General features: G+C 46.2%; 1 protein-coding gene across 5 annotated transcripts in view; it reads left to right on the top strand.

Moving 5' to 3' along the window:
• Nucleotides 1-14,916, top strand: part of LOC109871046 (semaphorin-5B) — a 271,930-nt gene that overhangs the window by 92,968 nt on the left and 164,046 nt on the right. The window lies entirely within an intron of this gene.

Raw genomic sequence — 14,916 nt, 5'->3', positions numbered from 1 at the left:
TCTCCTCTCCTCTCCTCTCCTCTCCTCTCCTCTCCTCTCCTCTCCTCTCTCCTCTCCTCTCCTCTCCTCTCCTCTCCTCTCCTCTCCTCTCCTCTCCTCTCCTCTCCTCTCCTCTCCTCTCCTCTCCTCTCCTCTCCTGTCCTGTCCTGTCCTGTCCTGTCATGTTCTCTCCTCCCCTCTCCTGTCCTGTCCACTCAACCCAAAGTTGTGGACAGTGGATTGTATAGTGTGCTTGGGCAGGATTATCTCGCTATCAGCCCTCGTCCGGATAATGACACTGTCGTTTAAGCCGTGTCGCCGCCCAAAGGGCCTCTTGAGAGAGAGATAGAGAGAGGTGTTCTCTGTTCTCCAAGCCGATGATAACTGATAGAAATGGGAGGTGTGAATGTTTAAGGCCCCAGTGTGTGAATTTATTGGTCCTGATTGTCCTGTGGTAACAGAGGCTGGCGGTGGATGGATCCATCAGTTACTGTGTTGAATGTTTCTCCATCTCTTTAGTTCTCCTCAGAATGTCGATTAGCAGGTTGCTAGCGGGGATGCTGCTGTGGTTAACAGTCTACTAGCGGGGATGCTGCTGTGGTTAAAAGGCTGCTAGTAGGTATGCTGCTGTGGTTAACAGGCTGCTAGTGGGGATGCTGCTGTGGTTAACAGGCTGCTAGCGGGGATGCTGCTGTGGTTAACAATCTACTAGCGGGGATGCTGCTGTGGTTAACAGGCTGCTAGCGGGGATGCTGCTGTGGTTAACAGGCTGCTAGTAGGGATGCTGCTGTGGTTAACAGGCTGCTAGTAGGTATGCTGCTGTGGTTAACAGGCTGCTAGCGGGGATGCTGCTGTGGTTAACAGGCTGCTAGTAGGTATGCTGCTGTGGTTAACAGGCTGCTAGCGGGGATGCTGCTGTGGTTAACAGTCTACTAGCGGGGATGCTGCTGTGGTTAACAGGCTGCTAGCGGGGATGCTGCTGTGGTTAACAGGCTGCTAGTAGGGATGCTGCTGTGGTTAACAAGATGCTAGCGGGGATGCTGCTGTGGTTAACAGGCTGCTAGTAGGGATGCTGCTGTGGTTAACAGGCTGCTAGCGGGGATGCTGCTGTGGTTAACAGGCTGCTAGTAGGTATGCTGCTGTGGTTAACAGTCTACTAGCGGGGATGCTGCTGTGGTTAACAGGCTGCTAGTAGGGATGCTGCTGTGGTTAACAGGCTGCTAGCGGGGATGCTGCTGTGGTTAACAGGCTGTTAGTAGGGATGCTGCTGTGGTTAACAGGCTGCTAGTAGGGATGCTGCTGGGCCTGCATATCACAAGGAGGAAGGAGGAATTGGAGGAGGAAATAGATGTATGGAGGGGGAAAAGTTTGGGCTTTATTGCCACTTTGGTTGAGTTGAAGGTAGTGGGAGCTACCTCTCTCTCTCTCTCTCTCTCTCTCTACACCCACCACCACTACCACCACACACACACACCCTCTCCCTGCCAAATTGCTCGCTGCCCTGGATGTTTTCAGAGAAGATACCTCCTTTCAAGTTTCTGCCTGGCTGGCTGCTTGGCCTACCGATTACCCCTCTGGTCCTGAGTATGTCCTCCTAGACCTGTGTGTGTTGTCAGTCCAGTCCAGCCCTCTCTCTCCCCCCTCTGCAGTGGCTCCAACAGACACTGTGTCCCTTTTCTCCATTATCCCTGCTCATTCTAGAGGAGGGATGTGCTTCACTGAGGCATAGCAGCCCTCTATTCTCCAGCAACCCCCCCCCCCACACACACACCAAAACAAACCACATGAAAATCCAAGGGAAATCCACCAAGCAAGGGGAAGAGAGGAGAAGAGGGGGAGACAAAACAAAATAACGTTTTTTTTTGTGGAATTTTGGATAAGCTGAAGCAATCTGCTGTGTCTGATAAAATCCTGGGGGCTCTGGAGAGAGTGAGGGAGGGGAGGGAGAGAAAGAGAGGGAGGGAGAGAAGGAGGGAGGAGAGAGAGAGAGAATAGGAGATGGGGAGAGAGAGAGACCCTGAGTTGGAGAAGAGAATGAGAATGGAAGATCATCTGGCAGAGCAGGAAGCATCTGATTCCTTCAGGCTTAAACTTTGTCTGGGACATTTGGATCATTGTTATTTCATGCAACAGATGCTGCAGCTTTCCTGATACACCACTGTTCATTGAATCTGTCCAAAGGGATGCTTTCTCAGTCCTACCATGTTAGTAGCCATGATAATAGTACTAAGTATGTGGTTAAAATGTCCATTCATTCAATCAGATATACATTGGTGAAATACAATAGACTTTGCATAAACAAGGCCCTGCCATCTAACCCTTATATTGTCTACACGGTAGCTATTTCACACATTTGAGTCTGTGATGACAGACAGGTGCCTTCAACACAATATGTGTAATTCATAACTCATTTGCTAGTTAGCCCCTGAGGGGAGCAATCAACACCACGCTCAATTAAAATACTAATGAGAAAAAGCATTGTTGATATTTGTTTTCTGTTCTAACAAGAATGTACTGTAATTAAGTAAACAGTTCTACCCCCAGAAGCCAAACTATTTACATTTTAGTCATTTAGAAGACGCTCTTAAATAGAGTGACTTACAGGAGCAATTAGAGTCAAGTGCCCTGCTCAAGGGCACATCGGCAGATTTTCACCTAGTCGGCTCGGGGATTAGAACCAGCGACCTTTCAGTTACTGGTCTAACACTCTTAAATGCTTGGCTCTCTGTTGCCCCTAAACTATAACATAAGATTCCAAACGTTAAATAAAGTTTCAAATCAAATCAAACTTTGTCACATGTGCCGAATACAATAAGTGTAGACCTTACCGGGAAATTCTTACTTACAAGCCCAACCAACAGTGCAGTTGAAGAGTTAAGAAAATATGTACCAAATAGACTAAAGTAAAAAATAATAATAACGAGGCTATATACAGGGGGTACTGGTACCGAGTCAGGGTGCGGGGGGCTACAGGTTAGTTGGGGTAATTTGTACATGTAGATTGGGGTGAAGTGACTATGCATAGATAATAAACAGCGAGTAGCAGCAGTGTACAAAATGGAGGGGGGTGGTCAATGTAAATAGTCTGTGGCAATTTTATTAATTGTTCAGCAGTCTTATGGCTTGGGGGTAAAAGCTGTTGAGGAGCCTTTTGGTCCTAGACTTGGCGCTCCAGTACAGTTTGCCGTGCGGTAGCAGAGAAAACAGTCTGACTAGAGTCTCTGACAATTTTATGGGCTTTCCTCTGACACTGCCTATTATATAGGTCCTGGATGGCAGGAAGCTGGGACCCAGTGATGTACTGGGCCGTACGCACTACCTTCTGTAGCGCCTTATGGTCAGATGCCGAGCAGTTGCCATACCAGGCGGTGATGCAACTGTTCAGGATGCTCTCGATGGTGCAGCTGTACAACCTTTTGAGGATCTAGGGACCCATGGCAAATCTTTTCAGTCTCCTGAGGGGAAAAGGTTTTGTCATGCCCTCTTCACGACTGTCTTAGTATGTTTGGACCATGATAGCTCATTGTTGATGTGACACCAAGGAACTTGAAAAACTCGTGACCCGCTCCACTACAGACGTGTCGATGTTAATGGGGGCCTGCTCGGCCCGCCTTTTCCTGTAGTCCACGATCAGCTCCTTTGACTTGCTCACATTGAGGGAGAGGTTGTTGTCCTGGCACCACACTGCCAGTTCTCCTCCCTATAGGCCGTCTCATCGTTGTTGGTGATCAGGCCTACCACTGTTGTGTCGTCAGCAAACGTAATGACGGTGTTGGAGTCGTGTTTGGCCACTCAGCCGTGGGTGAACAGGGAGTACAGGAGGGCGCTAAGTACACACCGCTGAGGGGCCCCAGTGTTAAGGATCAGACGTGTTGTTGCCTACTCTTACCACCTGGGGGCGGCCCGTCTGGAAGTCCAGGATCCAGTTGCAGAGGGAGGTGTTTAGTCCCAGAGTTCTTAGCTTAGTGATGAACTTTGTGGGCACTATGGTGTTGAACACTGAGCTGTAGTCAATGAACAGCATTCTCACACAGGTGTTGCTTTTGTCCAGGTGGGAAAGGGCAGTGTGGAGTGTTATTGAGAGTGCGTCATCTGTGGATCTGTTGGGGCAGTATGTGAATTGGAGTGGGTCTAGGGTGTCCGGGAGGATGCTGTTGATGTGAGCCATAACCGGCCTTTCAAAGCACTTCATGGCTACCAACATGAGTGGTAAGGGGCGGTAATCATTTAGGCAGGTTACCTTCGCTTCCTTGGGCACAGGGACTATGGTGGTCTGCTTGAAACATTTGGTATTACAGACTCGGTCAGGGAGAGGTTGAAAATGTCAGTGAAGATACTGGACAGTTGGTCCGCGCATGCTTTGAGTACACGTCCTGGTAATCCGTCTGGCCCAGCGGCTTTGTGAATGTTGACACATATCTGGTAGGCTCGCATCACTGGGCAGCTCGCGTCTGGGTCTCCCTTTGTAGTCCGGAATAGTTTTCAAGCCCTGCCACATCCGATGAGCGTCAAAGCCGGTGTAGTAGGATTCAATCTTAATCCTGTATTGACGCTTTGCTTGTTTGATGGTTCGTCGGAGGGCATAGCGGGATTTATTATAAGCGTCCGGATTAGTCTCCCGCTCCTTGAAAGCGGCAGCTCTAGCCTTTAGCTCGATGCAGATGTTGCTTGTAATCCATGGCTTCTGGTTGGGATATTGATGACCGGTCACTGTGGGGACAATGTTGACGATGCATTTATTGATGAATCCTTTTGGACTCCAAGGTTATCGGACCGACCCCTAGGTCAACTGCCAGTGGTTTGTTATGGTTTGTTTGCATTTAGGGATTTAAACATCAACAAACGGCATTAACCAACTGGAGAGGCCTGAGCAGAACTGAGAGAAAACATCCTCATCTCTCTCTCATTCTAATTAAACTGGGGTGATTTGATTTGAATCCTGAAAAGATGAGTTGTCTATAATCTCCTATTATATATTCATTAAAAAGCTTTGCACTCTGTTCTGCTACAGGGCCCTACCAGGTCCTTTCTTTCTGAAGGATATCTGGGGTCACACTAACATAACAGACCCCCTTCACTAGATAGGACTAGTCATCACGATCAACAAATTGCATGCCTCTTAAACTGTGTTTCCATCAGAGCCGTGATGCCCATCTGATAGTAGCCATCTCAACAAGCTACCCTAAACACTTTAGTGGAATAGGTAAAGAGAGATTGTGGTGGCAGAACGATGGTGTCTGTCTTTACCGGGTTGTCCTGTTCTGTCGTTTTAACGTACAAACTAAAGGAATTCAGTCAGATAGCATGAGATGATCTGGATTACTGTATGTGTGGCTGTGAGTTTGTGTTTCTTTTCCCTCAACGGTCTGTCTTCTGATTTTTTGGGGTTTGGCTGTGTAAAATCAGCATTACCAAACTGCCTTTGTAGCTGCCAAGTCCTCCTGTGAATAGCTAGTGTATTTGTGGCGAGACAGAGACACTACTTCTTATTTAATAGAGGCTCTCTCTGTAAGTCTTTTTTAATTCTGACAAGACGCGGATTTAAAGGTTATGATTTATGTCCCATCGAGTGTCTAAGGCACTGTCCAGAGGAGGGAGAGGACAGTGCTGGCTAATGCATTCATCTGTCGTTCCGCAGATCAGTGAACAAACGCAATAATCGCCCATCAACTGTAAATCCAGATATCACTGTAGAGGAGGGATTTCATATTTAGCCCCCCCACCCCCCACCCAGGGGTTATCAACACCCTCCTACACTTTTAGAGCGTAAACTGCTCTCAACACTACTCACACTCTCTCCGAGCACGCCTGCAGGTGCACACACAAGCACAGGCACACACCCATGTAGCATGTACTACACTCCAACTCCCCGTCTCTCCTCGCATGTTCAGCACGACACGACATACTCCCCCAGACATAGAGAAAGCATGCCAGGTAACACATGCTAGTTAGTTAGAGGCCCCTGGAGAACCACTTAACTTAACCACACTCTGATATGGCTGTTGCAATATGTGACTGTTTTGACAGTATTTAGGGAATGTGGTGTGTGAAGGTTGTTAAAGAGTCAGTGAACACCCAGATTGGCGTGTGTGTTTCCCCGATGAGACGTGTTTCCCCGATGAGATGTGTATTTCGCAGATGAGACGTGTATTTCGCAGATGAGACATGTATTTCGCCGACGTGACGAGTTTCCTCGATGAGACGTGTGTTTCGCAGATGAGACGTGTGTTTCGCAGATGAGACGTGTGTTTCGCAGATGAGACGTGTGTTTCGCCGATGTGACGTGTGTTTCGCCGATGTGACGTGTTTCCTCGATGAGACGTGTGTTTCGCAGATGTGACGTGTTTCCTCGATGAGACGTGTTTCCTCGATGAGACGTGTGTTTCGCAGATGAGACGTGTGTTTTGCAGATGAGACGTGTGTTTCGCAGATGAGACGTGTGTTTCGCAGATGAGACGTGTGTTTCGCAGATGAGACGTGTGTTTCGCAGATGAGACGTGTGTTTCCTCGATGAGACGTGTATTTCGCCGATGTGACGTGTTTCCTCGATGAGACGTGTGTTTCGCAGATGAGACGTGTGTTTCGCAGATGAGACGTGTGTTTCGCAGATGAGACGTGTGTTTCGCAGATGAGACGTGTGTTTCGCAGATGAGACGTGTGTTTCGCAGATGAGACGTGTGTTTCGCAGATGAGACGTGTTTCTTCGATGAGACGTGTGTTTCGCAGATGAGATGTGTGTGTTTACCCGATGAGACGCTGTACTGTAGATGTGGAAGCCTATTTCACTTCCCCCAAATCCGTAAGATGAATCTAAGATAACTCAAGTAATCTGTAATTAATTGTGATGTTTTTTTCTGAGGATATGTTAGTTGCCAATTTTACATCTAAGGTGTTTGGTGCAGTATTTCTCAAGTAAAACAATGCAGGACGTGATGTCTTATGTAAACAAAGTGGGAGCTGCTGGACAGGTCTGTCTCACTGTCTATGCTATTGGATAGAGAGCTATCACCGCAGCTGTTCACCCCATGTTAGTGGGCAAATGGATCAAATCAAAACACATCCTTCATTTACCCGTTGTGACGCAAGGATGTTCCAAACTCAGTTTCAGATGAGACTGACTTTATGACCAAAATATGCCTATTTACACTTTGTAGTTAATTGTGACACTGGAATAATGGACTCAATGCCACATAAGTTGTTTTCAAAGGGATTTGTTGCTTTTTAAAGGCAGTAGCTCTTTAAATTGCCAAGAGGCAAGATGCAAGACAAGCCCTTAAGCTCTGCTCTTATCTGTTCTGACTATAAGAAGATATACTGTACAGTACAAATTCTCTGTTGCTCTCTGCACACCCCCACCCGTATGACCATGTTTCATCTAACACAGTTTAGGAGGTGTTTGCATGTGATAAAAATTTACCCACTTCCCCCTCTCCACCCCCCCCCCCCCCACCCCCAGCTTCATACACATCCATGCAGATGTTTCTGCTCATTCTGCTTGTGTGTGTGTTCTAGATGCCCCTGTATGAGACATTAAACAGCATAATTACATGTTCAACCTGAAAGGGATTGATGTTAGAGTGTGATGTTTGTTATATCCCTTTCATACTAAGACGTTTTTCTGCCAACTTTATAATTTCCTCCTTTTCTTTATGCCTGAAAGATATTGCCGGTATCAAAGCCAAAACTTTTATTTCTGACAAACAACCCATTAATGATTTCGGTAAAGTTTTGCCTACAGCTTAGTATGAAATGTACTATGCTCTTAAACGTGTGATGGTTGCTAGTCAGCACCTGTTAACCATACTCCTCCTGCCAGTTCTATCCTTTGCGAGGCATGTAACTGCACTGTTTTCTAAACCACGACTACATGGATCCAGAAAGAATGACTGTGTGTGGGGAATGACTGAATTATTAAAATATTGGAATAAGGTAGGCTAATGCAATTGAAGGCATGTATCAAATTGTTGGTTAATGAAACTCCTAGACATCCAATCCTTGCAATAGATTTGAAGCAATAGCCTACCCGCGTGTGGTCAACTAAATCATTTCAGAACCGCTATCGCGCCCTTGCTTTTTTTAACCGTTCGCTGCCGCACCCGCCTGCCCGATTAGCGTCACCATGCTGGATGTTTCCGACCTAGAATATGTGGACAACTATAAATACCTAGGTGTCTAGCTAGACTGTAAACTCTCCTTCCATACTCATGTTAAACATCTCCAATCAAAAATCTAATCTAGAATCGGCTTTCTATTTCGCAACAAAGCCTCCTTCACTCTCACAATTTAGTTTTACTTGCATTTAAGAGCAGTTGGAGGCCACGGAAGGAGAGTTGTATGGCATTGAAGCTCATCTGTAGGTTAGTTCTTCTTCTTATGGGCACCGTCCCACCTGGCCAACATCCGGTGAATTTGTAGAGAGCGAAATTCAAACTGCAGAATTATAAATATTTAACTTTCATAAAATCACAATTGTAATACATCAAAATAAAGCTTAACTTCTTGTTAACCCAGCTGCTGTGTCAGATTTAAAAAAAGCTTTACCGCAAAAGCAAACCATGCGATTATCTGAGGACAGCACCCTGCTTACAAAAGCATGAAAAACATATTTCAACCAGGCAGGTGTGCCACGAAAGTCAGAAAGAGCGATATAATAAATGCCTTACCTTTGATCTTCTGTTGGCACTCCAAAAGGTTCCAGCTACATCACAAATAGTCCTTTTGTTTGATAATGTCCTTCTTTATATCCATAAAAATTCAGTTTAGCTGGCGTGCTTCAGTCAATAATCCACCCAGTTTCCCAACATCAAAATGCATACAAAATGAATCCCAAACGTTACTAATAAACTTTTCCAAACAAGTCAAACAATGTTTTTAATCAAACCTTAGGTACCCTAATACGTAAATAAACGATACAATTTAAGACTGAGAATCGTTATTGTCTTTACCGGAGAAAAATACCAAAGAACGCGCTCTCTTCCATGCGCTTGGAAACACTACACCCAAATTGGGAACCACCTATTAAAATTACAATTTCTGGCTCATTTTTCCAAAAACCAGCATGAAACTCTTTCTAAAGACTGTTGACATCTAGTGGAAGCCCTAGGAACTATAATCTGGGAGGATTTTGCCTTATAATAAAAGTGACAGCCATTGAAAACGGTGGTAGGCTGAACTTTGGGGGGGGTGGTTTGTCCTCGGGGTTTCGCCTGCCATATCAGTTCTGTTACACTCAAAGACATAATTTGAACAGTGCTATAAACTTTAGAGTGTTTTCTATCCAAAAATGATATGCATATCCTAGCTTCTGGGCCTGAGTAACAGGCAGTTTACTTTGGGCACGCTTTTCATCCGGACGTGAAAATACTGCCCCCTACCCAAGAGAGGTTAACACAGTGTCCAAAGAAAGGCCAGAGGTATACAGAATGGTGTCGTCTGCGTAGAGGTGGATCAAAGAATCACCAGCAGCAAGAGCAACATCATTGACAGAGAAGAGAGAAGAGAGTCGGAGAAGAGAGTCGGCCCGAGAATTGAACCCTGTGGCACCCCCATAGAGACCGCCAGAGGTCCGGACAACAGGCCGTACGATTTGACACACTGAATTCAAAGAAGTAGTTGGTGAACCAAGCGAGGCAATCATTTGAGAAACCAAGGCAATTGAGTCTGCCAATAAGAATGTTGTGATTGACAGAGTCGAAAGCCTTAGCCAGGTTGATGAATACGGCTGCACAGTAATGTCTCTTATCGATGGCGGTTATGATATCGTTTAGGACCTTGAGCGTGGCTGAGGTGCACCCCTGACCAGCTCTGAAACCAGATAGCGGAGTGGGATTCGAAATGGTCGGTAATCTGTTTGTTAACTTAGCTTTTGAAGACCTTAGAAAGGCAGGGTAGAATAGATATAGGTCTGAAGCAGTTTGGGTCTAGAGTGTCTCCCCCTTTGAAGAGGGGGATGACCGCGGCAGCGTTCCTATCTAGGGGAATCTCAGACGATACAAAAGAGAGGTTGACCAGGCTAGTAATAGGGGTTGCAATAATTTCGGCAGATCATTTTAGAAAGAGAGGGTCCAGATTGTCTAGCCCGGCTGATTTGTAGGGGTCCAGATTTTGCAGCTCTTTCACTTTTGTATACGTGTTTGTTTTGGGCTTAGTGCCTTTCATAGCATGTTGTATTTTTGGGTGGAGTATTAAACCCCCCTATTATTTATTCCTGGGCCTGTCTCCAATCATTTATACAATTTGACAGAATAACCAATCCTACACGGAGACAGAATAACCGACCCCAAATGGAGACCGCAGAATGGCCCGTCCAACGCAACTTCGGCAGCTGTAACTGGCCCGTCCGACGCATCTTCGGCAACTGGCCCGTCCGACGCAACTTCGGCAGCAGCAACTGGTCTGTCCGACGCAATTGGCCCTGACCGACCCGCACCGTCGCAACTTTGGCAGCTGCAACTGGCCCTGACCTTACCTTGTTCCTGTGGTCGTCCTCGAGGCCGGTGTATTCCCGCTGCTGGTGCAGTGCGACGCGGGAGGGGTACGGCCGAGAAGAGCATTGCTGGGTTCCTGGAGTGGACAACCTGGACGGCTCACTGACCAGGGACTTTCACCATCAGCTCCCTGACCGACCCGCACTGCGTCCCTGATGTCGTCCTCGAGGCCAGTGTCATTACGCTGCTAGTGCAGCACGTCGGGATGGCGTACTGCCACGGATTCCTCCGGTACTGCTGCTCATTCTGTGTCTGAATCCTGGCTTAGGAAGACCACCAAAAATTCAGAAATTTTAATTCCAAACTACAACATTTTCAGACAAGATAGAACTGCCAAAGGGGGCGGTGTTGCAATCTACTGCAAAGATAGCCTGCAGAGTTCTGTCCTACTATCCAGGTCTGTACCCAAACAATTTGAACTTCTACTTTTAAAAATCCACCTCTCTAAAAACAAGTCTCTCACCGTTGCCGCCTGCTATAGACCACCCTCTGCCCCCAGCTGTGCTCTGGACACCATATGTGAACTGATTGCCCCCCATCTATCTTCAGAGTTCGTGCTGCTAGGCGACCTAAACTGGAACATGCTTAACACCCCAGCCATCCTACAATCTAAACTTGATGCCCTCAAACTCACACAAATTATCAATGAACCTACCAGGTACCTCCCCAAAGCCTTAAACATGGGCACCCTCATAGATATCATCCTAACCAACTTCCCCTCTAAATACACCTCTGCTGTCTTCAACCAAGATCTCAGCGATCACTGCCTCATTGCCTGCATCCGTAATGGGTCAGCGGTCAAACGACCTCCACTCATCACTGTAAAACGCTCACTGAAACACTTCTGCGAGCAGGCCTTTCTAATCGACCTGGCCGGGGTATCCTGGAAGGATATTGATCTCATCCCGTCAGTAGAGGATGCCTGGTTATTTTTTTTAAAATGCCTTCCTTACCATCTTAAATAAACATGCCCCATTCAAGAAATTTAGAACCAGGAACAGATATAGCCCTTTGTTCTCCCCAGACCTGACTGCCCTTAACCAACACAAAAACATCCTATGGCGTTCTGCATTAGCATCGAACAGCCCCCGTGATATGCAGCTGTTCAGGGAAGCTAGAAACCATTATACACAGGCAGTTAGAAAAGCCAAGGCTAGCTTTTTCAAGCAGAAATTTGCTTCCTGCAACACTAACTGCAAAAAGTTCTGGGACACTGTAAAGTCCATGGAGAATATGAACACCTCCTCCCAGCTGCTCACTGCACTGAAGATAGGAAACACTGTCACCACTGATAAATCCACCATAATTGAGAATTTCAATAAGCATTTTTCTACGGCTGGCCATGCTTTCCACCTGGCTACTCCTACCCCGGACAACAGCACTGCACCCCCAACAGCAACTCGCCCAAGCCTTCCCCATTTCTCCTTCTCCCAAATCCATTCAGCTGATGTTCTGAAAGAGCTGCAAAATCTGGACCCCTACAAATCAGCCGGGCTAGACAATCTGGACCCTTTCTTTCTAAAATTATCTGCCGAAATTGTTGCCACCCCTATTACTAGCCTGTTCAACCTCTCTTTCGTGTCATCTGAGATTCCCAAAGATTGGAAAGCAGCTGCGGTCATCCCCCTCTTCAAAGGGGGGGACACTCTTGACCCAAACTGCTACAGACCTATATCTATCCTACCGTGCCTTTCTAAGGTCTTTGAAAGCCAAGTCAACAAACAGATTACCGACCATTTCGAATCTCACCATACCTTCTCTGCTATGCAATCTGGTTTCAGAGCTGGTCATGGGTGCACCTCAGCCACGCTCAAGGTCCTAAACGATATCTTAACCGCCATCGATAAGAAACATTACTGTGCAGCCGTATTCATTGATCTGGCCAAGGCTTTCGACTCTGTCAATCACCACATCCTCATCGGCAGACTCGAGAGCCTTGGTTTCTCAAATGATTGCCTCGCCTGGTTCACCAACTACTTCTCTGATAGAGTTCAGTGTGTCAAATCGGAGGGTCTGCTGTCCGGACCTCTGGCAGTCTCTATGGGGGTGCCACAGGGTTCAATTCTTGGACCGACTCTCTTCTCTGTATACATCAATGAGGTCGCTCTTGCTGCTGGTGAGTCCCTGATCCACCTCTACGCAGATGACACCATTCTGTATACTTCCGGCCCTTCTTTGGACACTGTGTTAACAACCCTCCAGGCAAGCTTCAATGCCATACAACTCTCCTTCCGTGGCCTCCAATTGCTCTTAAATACAAGTAAAACTAAATGCATGCTCTTCAACCGATCGCTACCTGCACCTACCCGCCTGTCCAACATCACTACTCTGGACGGCTCTAACTTAGAATACGTGGACAACTACAAATACTTAGGTGTCTGGTTAGACTGTAAACTCTCCTTCCAGACCCATATCAAACATCTCCAATCCAAAGTTAAATCTAGAATTGGCTTCCTATTTCGCAACAAAGCATCCTTCACTCATGCTGCCAAACATACCCTTGTAAAACTGACCATCCTACCAATCCTCGACTTTGGCGATGTCATTTACAAAATAGCCTCCAATACCCTACTCAACAAATTGGATGCAGTCTATCACAGTGCAATCCGTTTTATCACCAAAGCCCCATATACTACCCACCATTGCGACCTGTACGCTCTCGTTGGCTGGCCCTCGCTTCATACTCGTCGCCAAACCCACTGGCTCCATGTCATCTACAAGACCCTGCTAGGTAAAGTCCCCCCTTATCTCAGCTCGCTGATCACCATAGCATCTCCCACCTGTAGCACACGCTCCAGCAGGTATATCTCTCTAGTCACCCCCAAAACCAATTCTTTCTTTGGCCGCCTCTCCTTCCAGTTCTCTGCTGCCAATGACTGGAACGAACTACAAAATCTCTGAAACTGGAAACACTTATCTCCCTCACTAGCTTTAAGCACCAACTGTCAGAGCAGCTCACAGATTACTGCACCTGTACATAGCACACCTATAATTTAGCCCAAACAACTACCTCTTTCCCAACTGTATTTAATTTTAATTTATTTATTTATTTTGCTCCTTTGCACCCCATTATTTTTATTTCTACTTTGCACATTCTTCCATTGCAAAACTACCATTCCAGTGTTTTACTTGCTATATTGTATTTACTTTGCCATCATGGCCTTTTTTGCCTTTACCTCCCTTCTCACCACATTTGCTCACATTGTATATAGACTTGTTTATACTGCATTATTGACTGTATGTTTGTTTTTACTCCATGTGTAACTCTGTGTCGTTGTATCTGTCGAACTGCTTTGCTTTATCTTGGCCAGGTCGCAATTGTAAATGAGAACTTGTTCTCAACTTGCCTACCTGGTTAAATAAAGGTAAAATAAAATAAAATAAATAAATAAATTACGGGTCTCGTCCCGTGTATTGTTATTACGGATCTCGTTCCGTGTATTGCTATTACGGGTCTCGTTCCGTGTATTGTTATTACGGTCTCGTCCCGTGTATTGTCATTACGGGTCTCGTCCCGTGTATTGTTATTACGGTCTCGTCCCGTGTATTGTTATTACGGGTCTCGTCCCGTGTATTGTTATTGCGGGTCTCGTCCCGTGTATTGTTATTACGGGTCTCGTCCTGTGTATTGTTATTGCGGGTCTCGTCCCGTGTATTGTTATTACGGGTCTCGTCCCGTGTATTGTTATTGCGGGTCTCGTCCCGTGTATTGTTATTACGGGTCTCGTTCCGTGTATTGTTATTACGGGTCTCGTCCCGTGTGTTGTTATTGCGGGTCTCGTCCCGTGTATTGTTATTGCGGGTCTCGTCCCGTGTATTGTTATTACGGGTCTCGTCCCGTGTATTGTTATTACGGGTCTCGTCCCGTGTATTGTTATTACGGGTCTCGTCCCGTGTATTGTTATTACGGGTCTCGTCCCGTGTATTGTTATTACGGGTCTCGTCCCGTGTATTGTTATTACGGGTCTCGTCCCGTGTATTGTTATTATGGGTCTCGTCCCGTGTATTGTTATTACGGGTCCCGTCCCGTGTATTGTTATTACGGGTCTTGCTCCGTGTGTTGTTGTTACGGGTCTCGTCCGGTGTATTGTTATTACGGGTCTCGCTCTGTGTATTGTTATTACGGGTCTCGCTCCATGTATTGTTATTACGGGTCTCGTCCCGTGTATTGTTAATACGTTGTAGAACCCCCCCCACTGAGCTTTTTCTTATTTTAATAATTTTTGTTCAAATTCAATCATTAACTTCTTAAAATGGTAAATGCATTTTTTTAATGCAGTAAACAAACTGAAGATGTCCAAGGTTGTCTTTGCAGGGGGCCAAAATAAATACTCTGGGAATTCTGGGAATAAAAAAATAAAAAATATGTCTATGTTTTCTGTCATGTTATATTTTACTAAACACACTGCAACGCTTTATCCAAGCAACCAACCACTTCAATATTGTGTTC

Source organism: Oncorhynchus kisutch, linkage group LG26 (assembly GCF_002021735.2).
Source record: "Oncorhynchus kisutch isolate 150728-3 linkage group LG26, Okis_V2, whole genome shotgun sequence".
Lineage (NCBI taxonomy): Eukaryota > Metazoa > Chordata > Actinopteri > Salmoniformes > Salmonidae > Oncorhynchus > Oncorhynchus kisutch.
The sequence above is the reverse complement of the archived record's forward strand: the minus strand, read 5'-3'. Positions and strand labels throughout refer to the sequence as shown.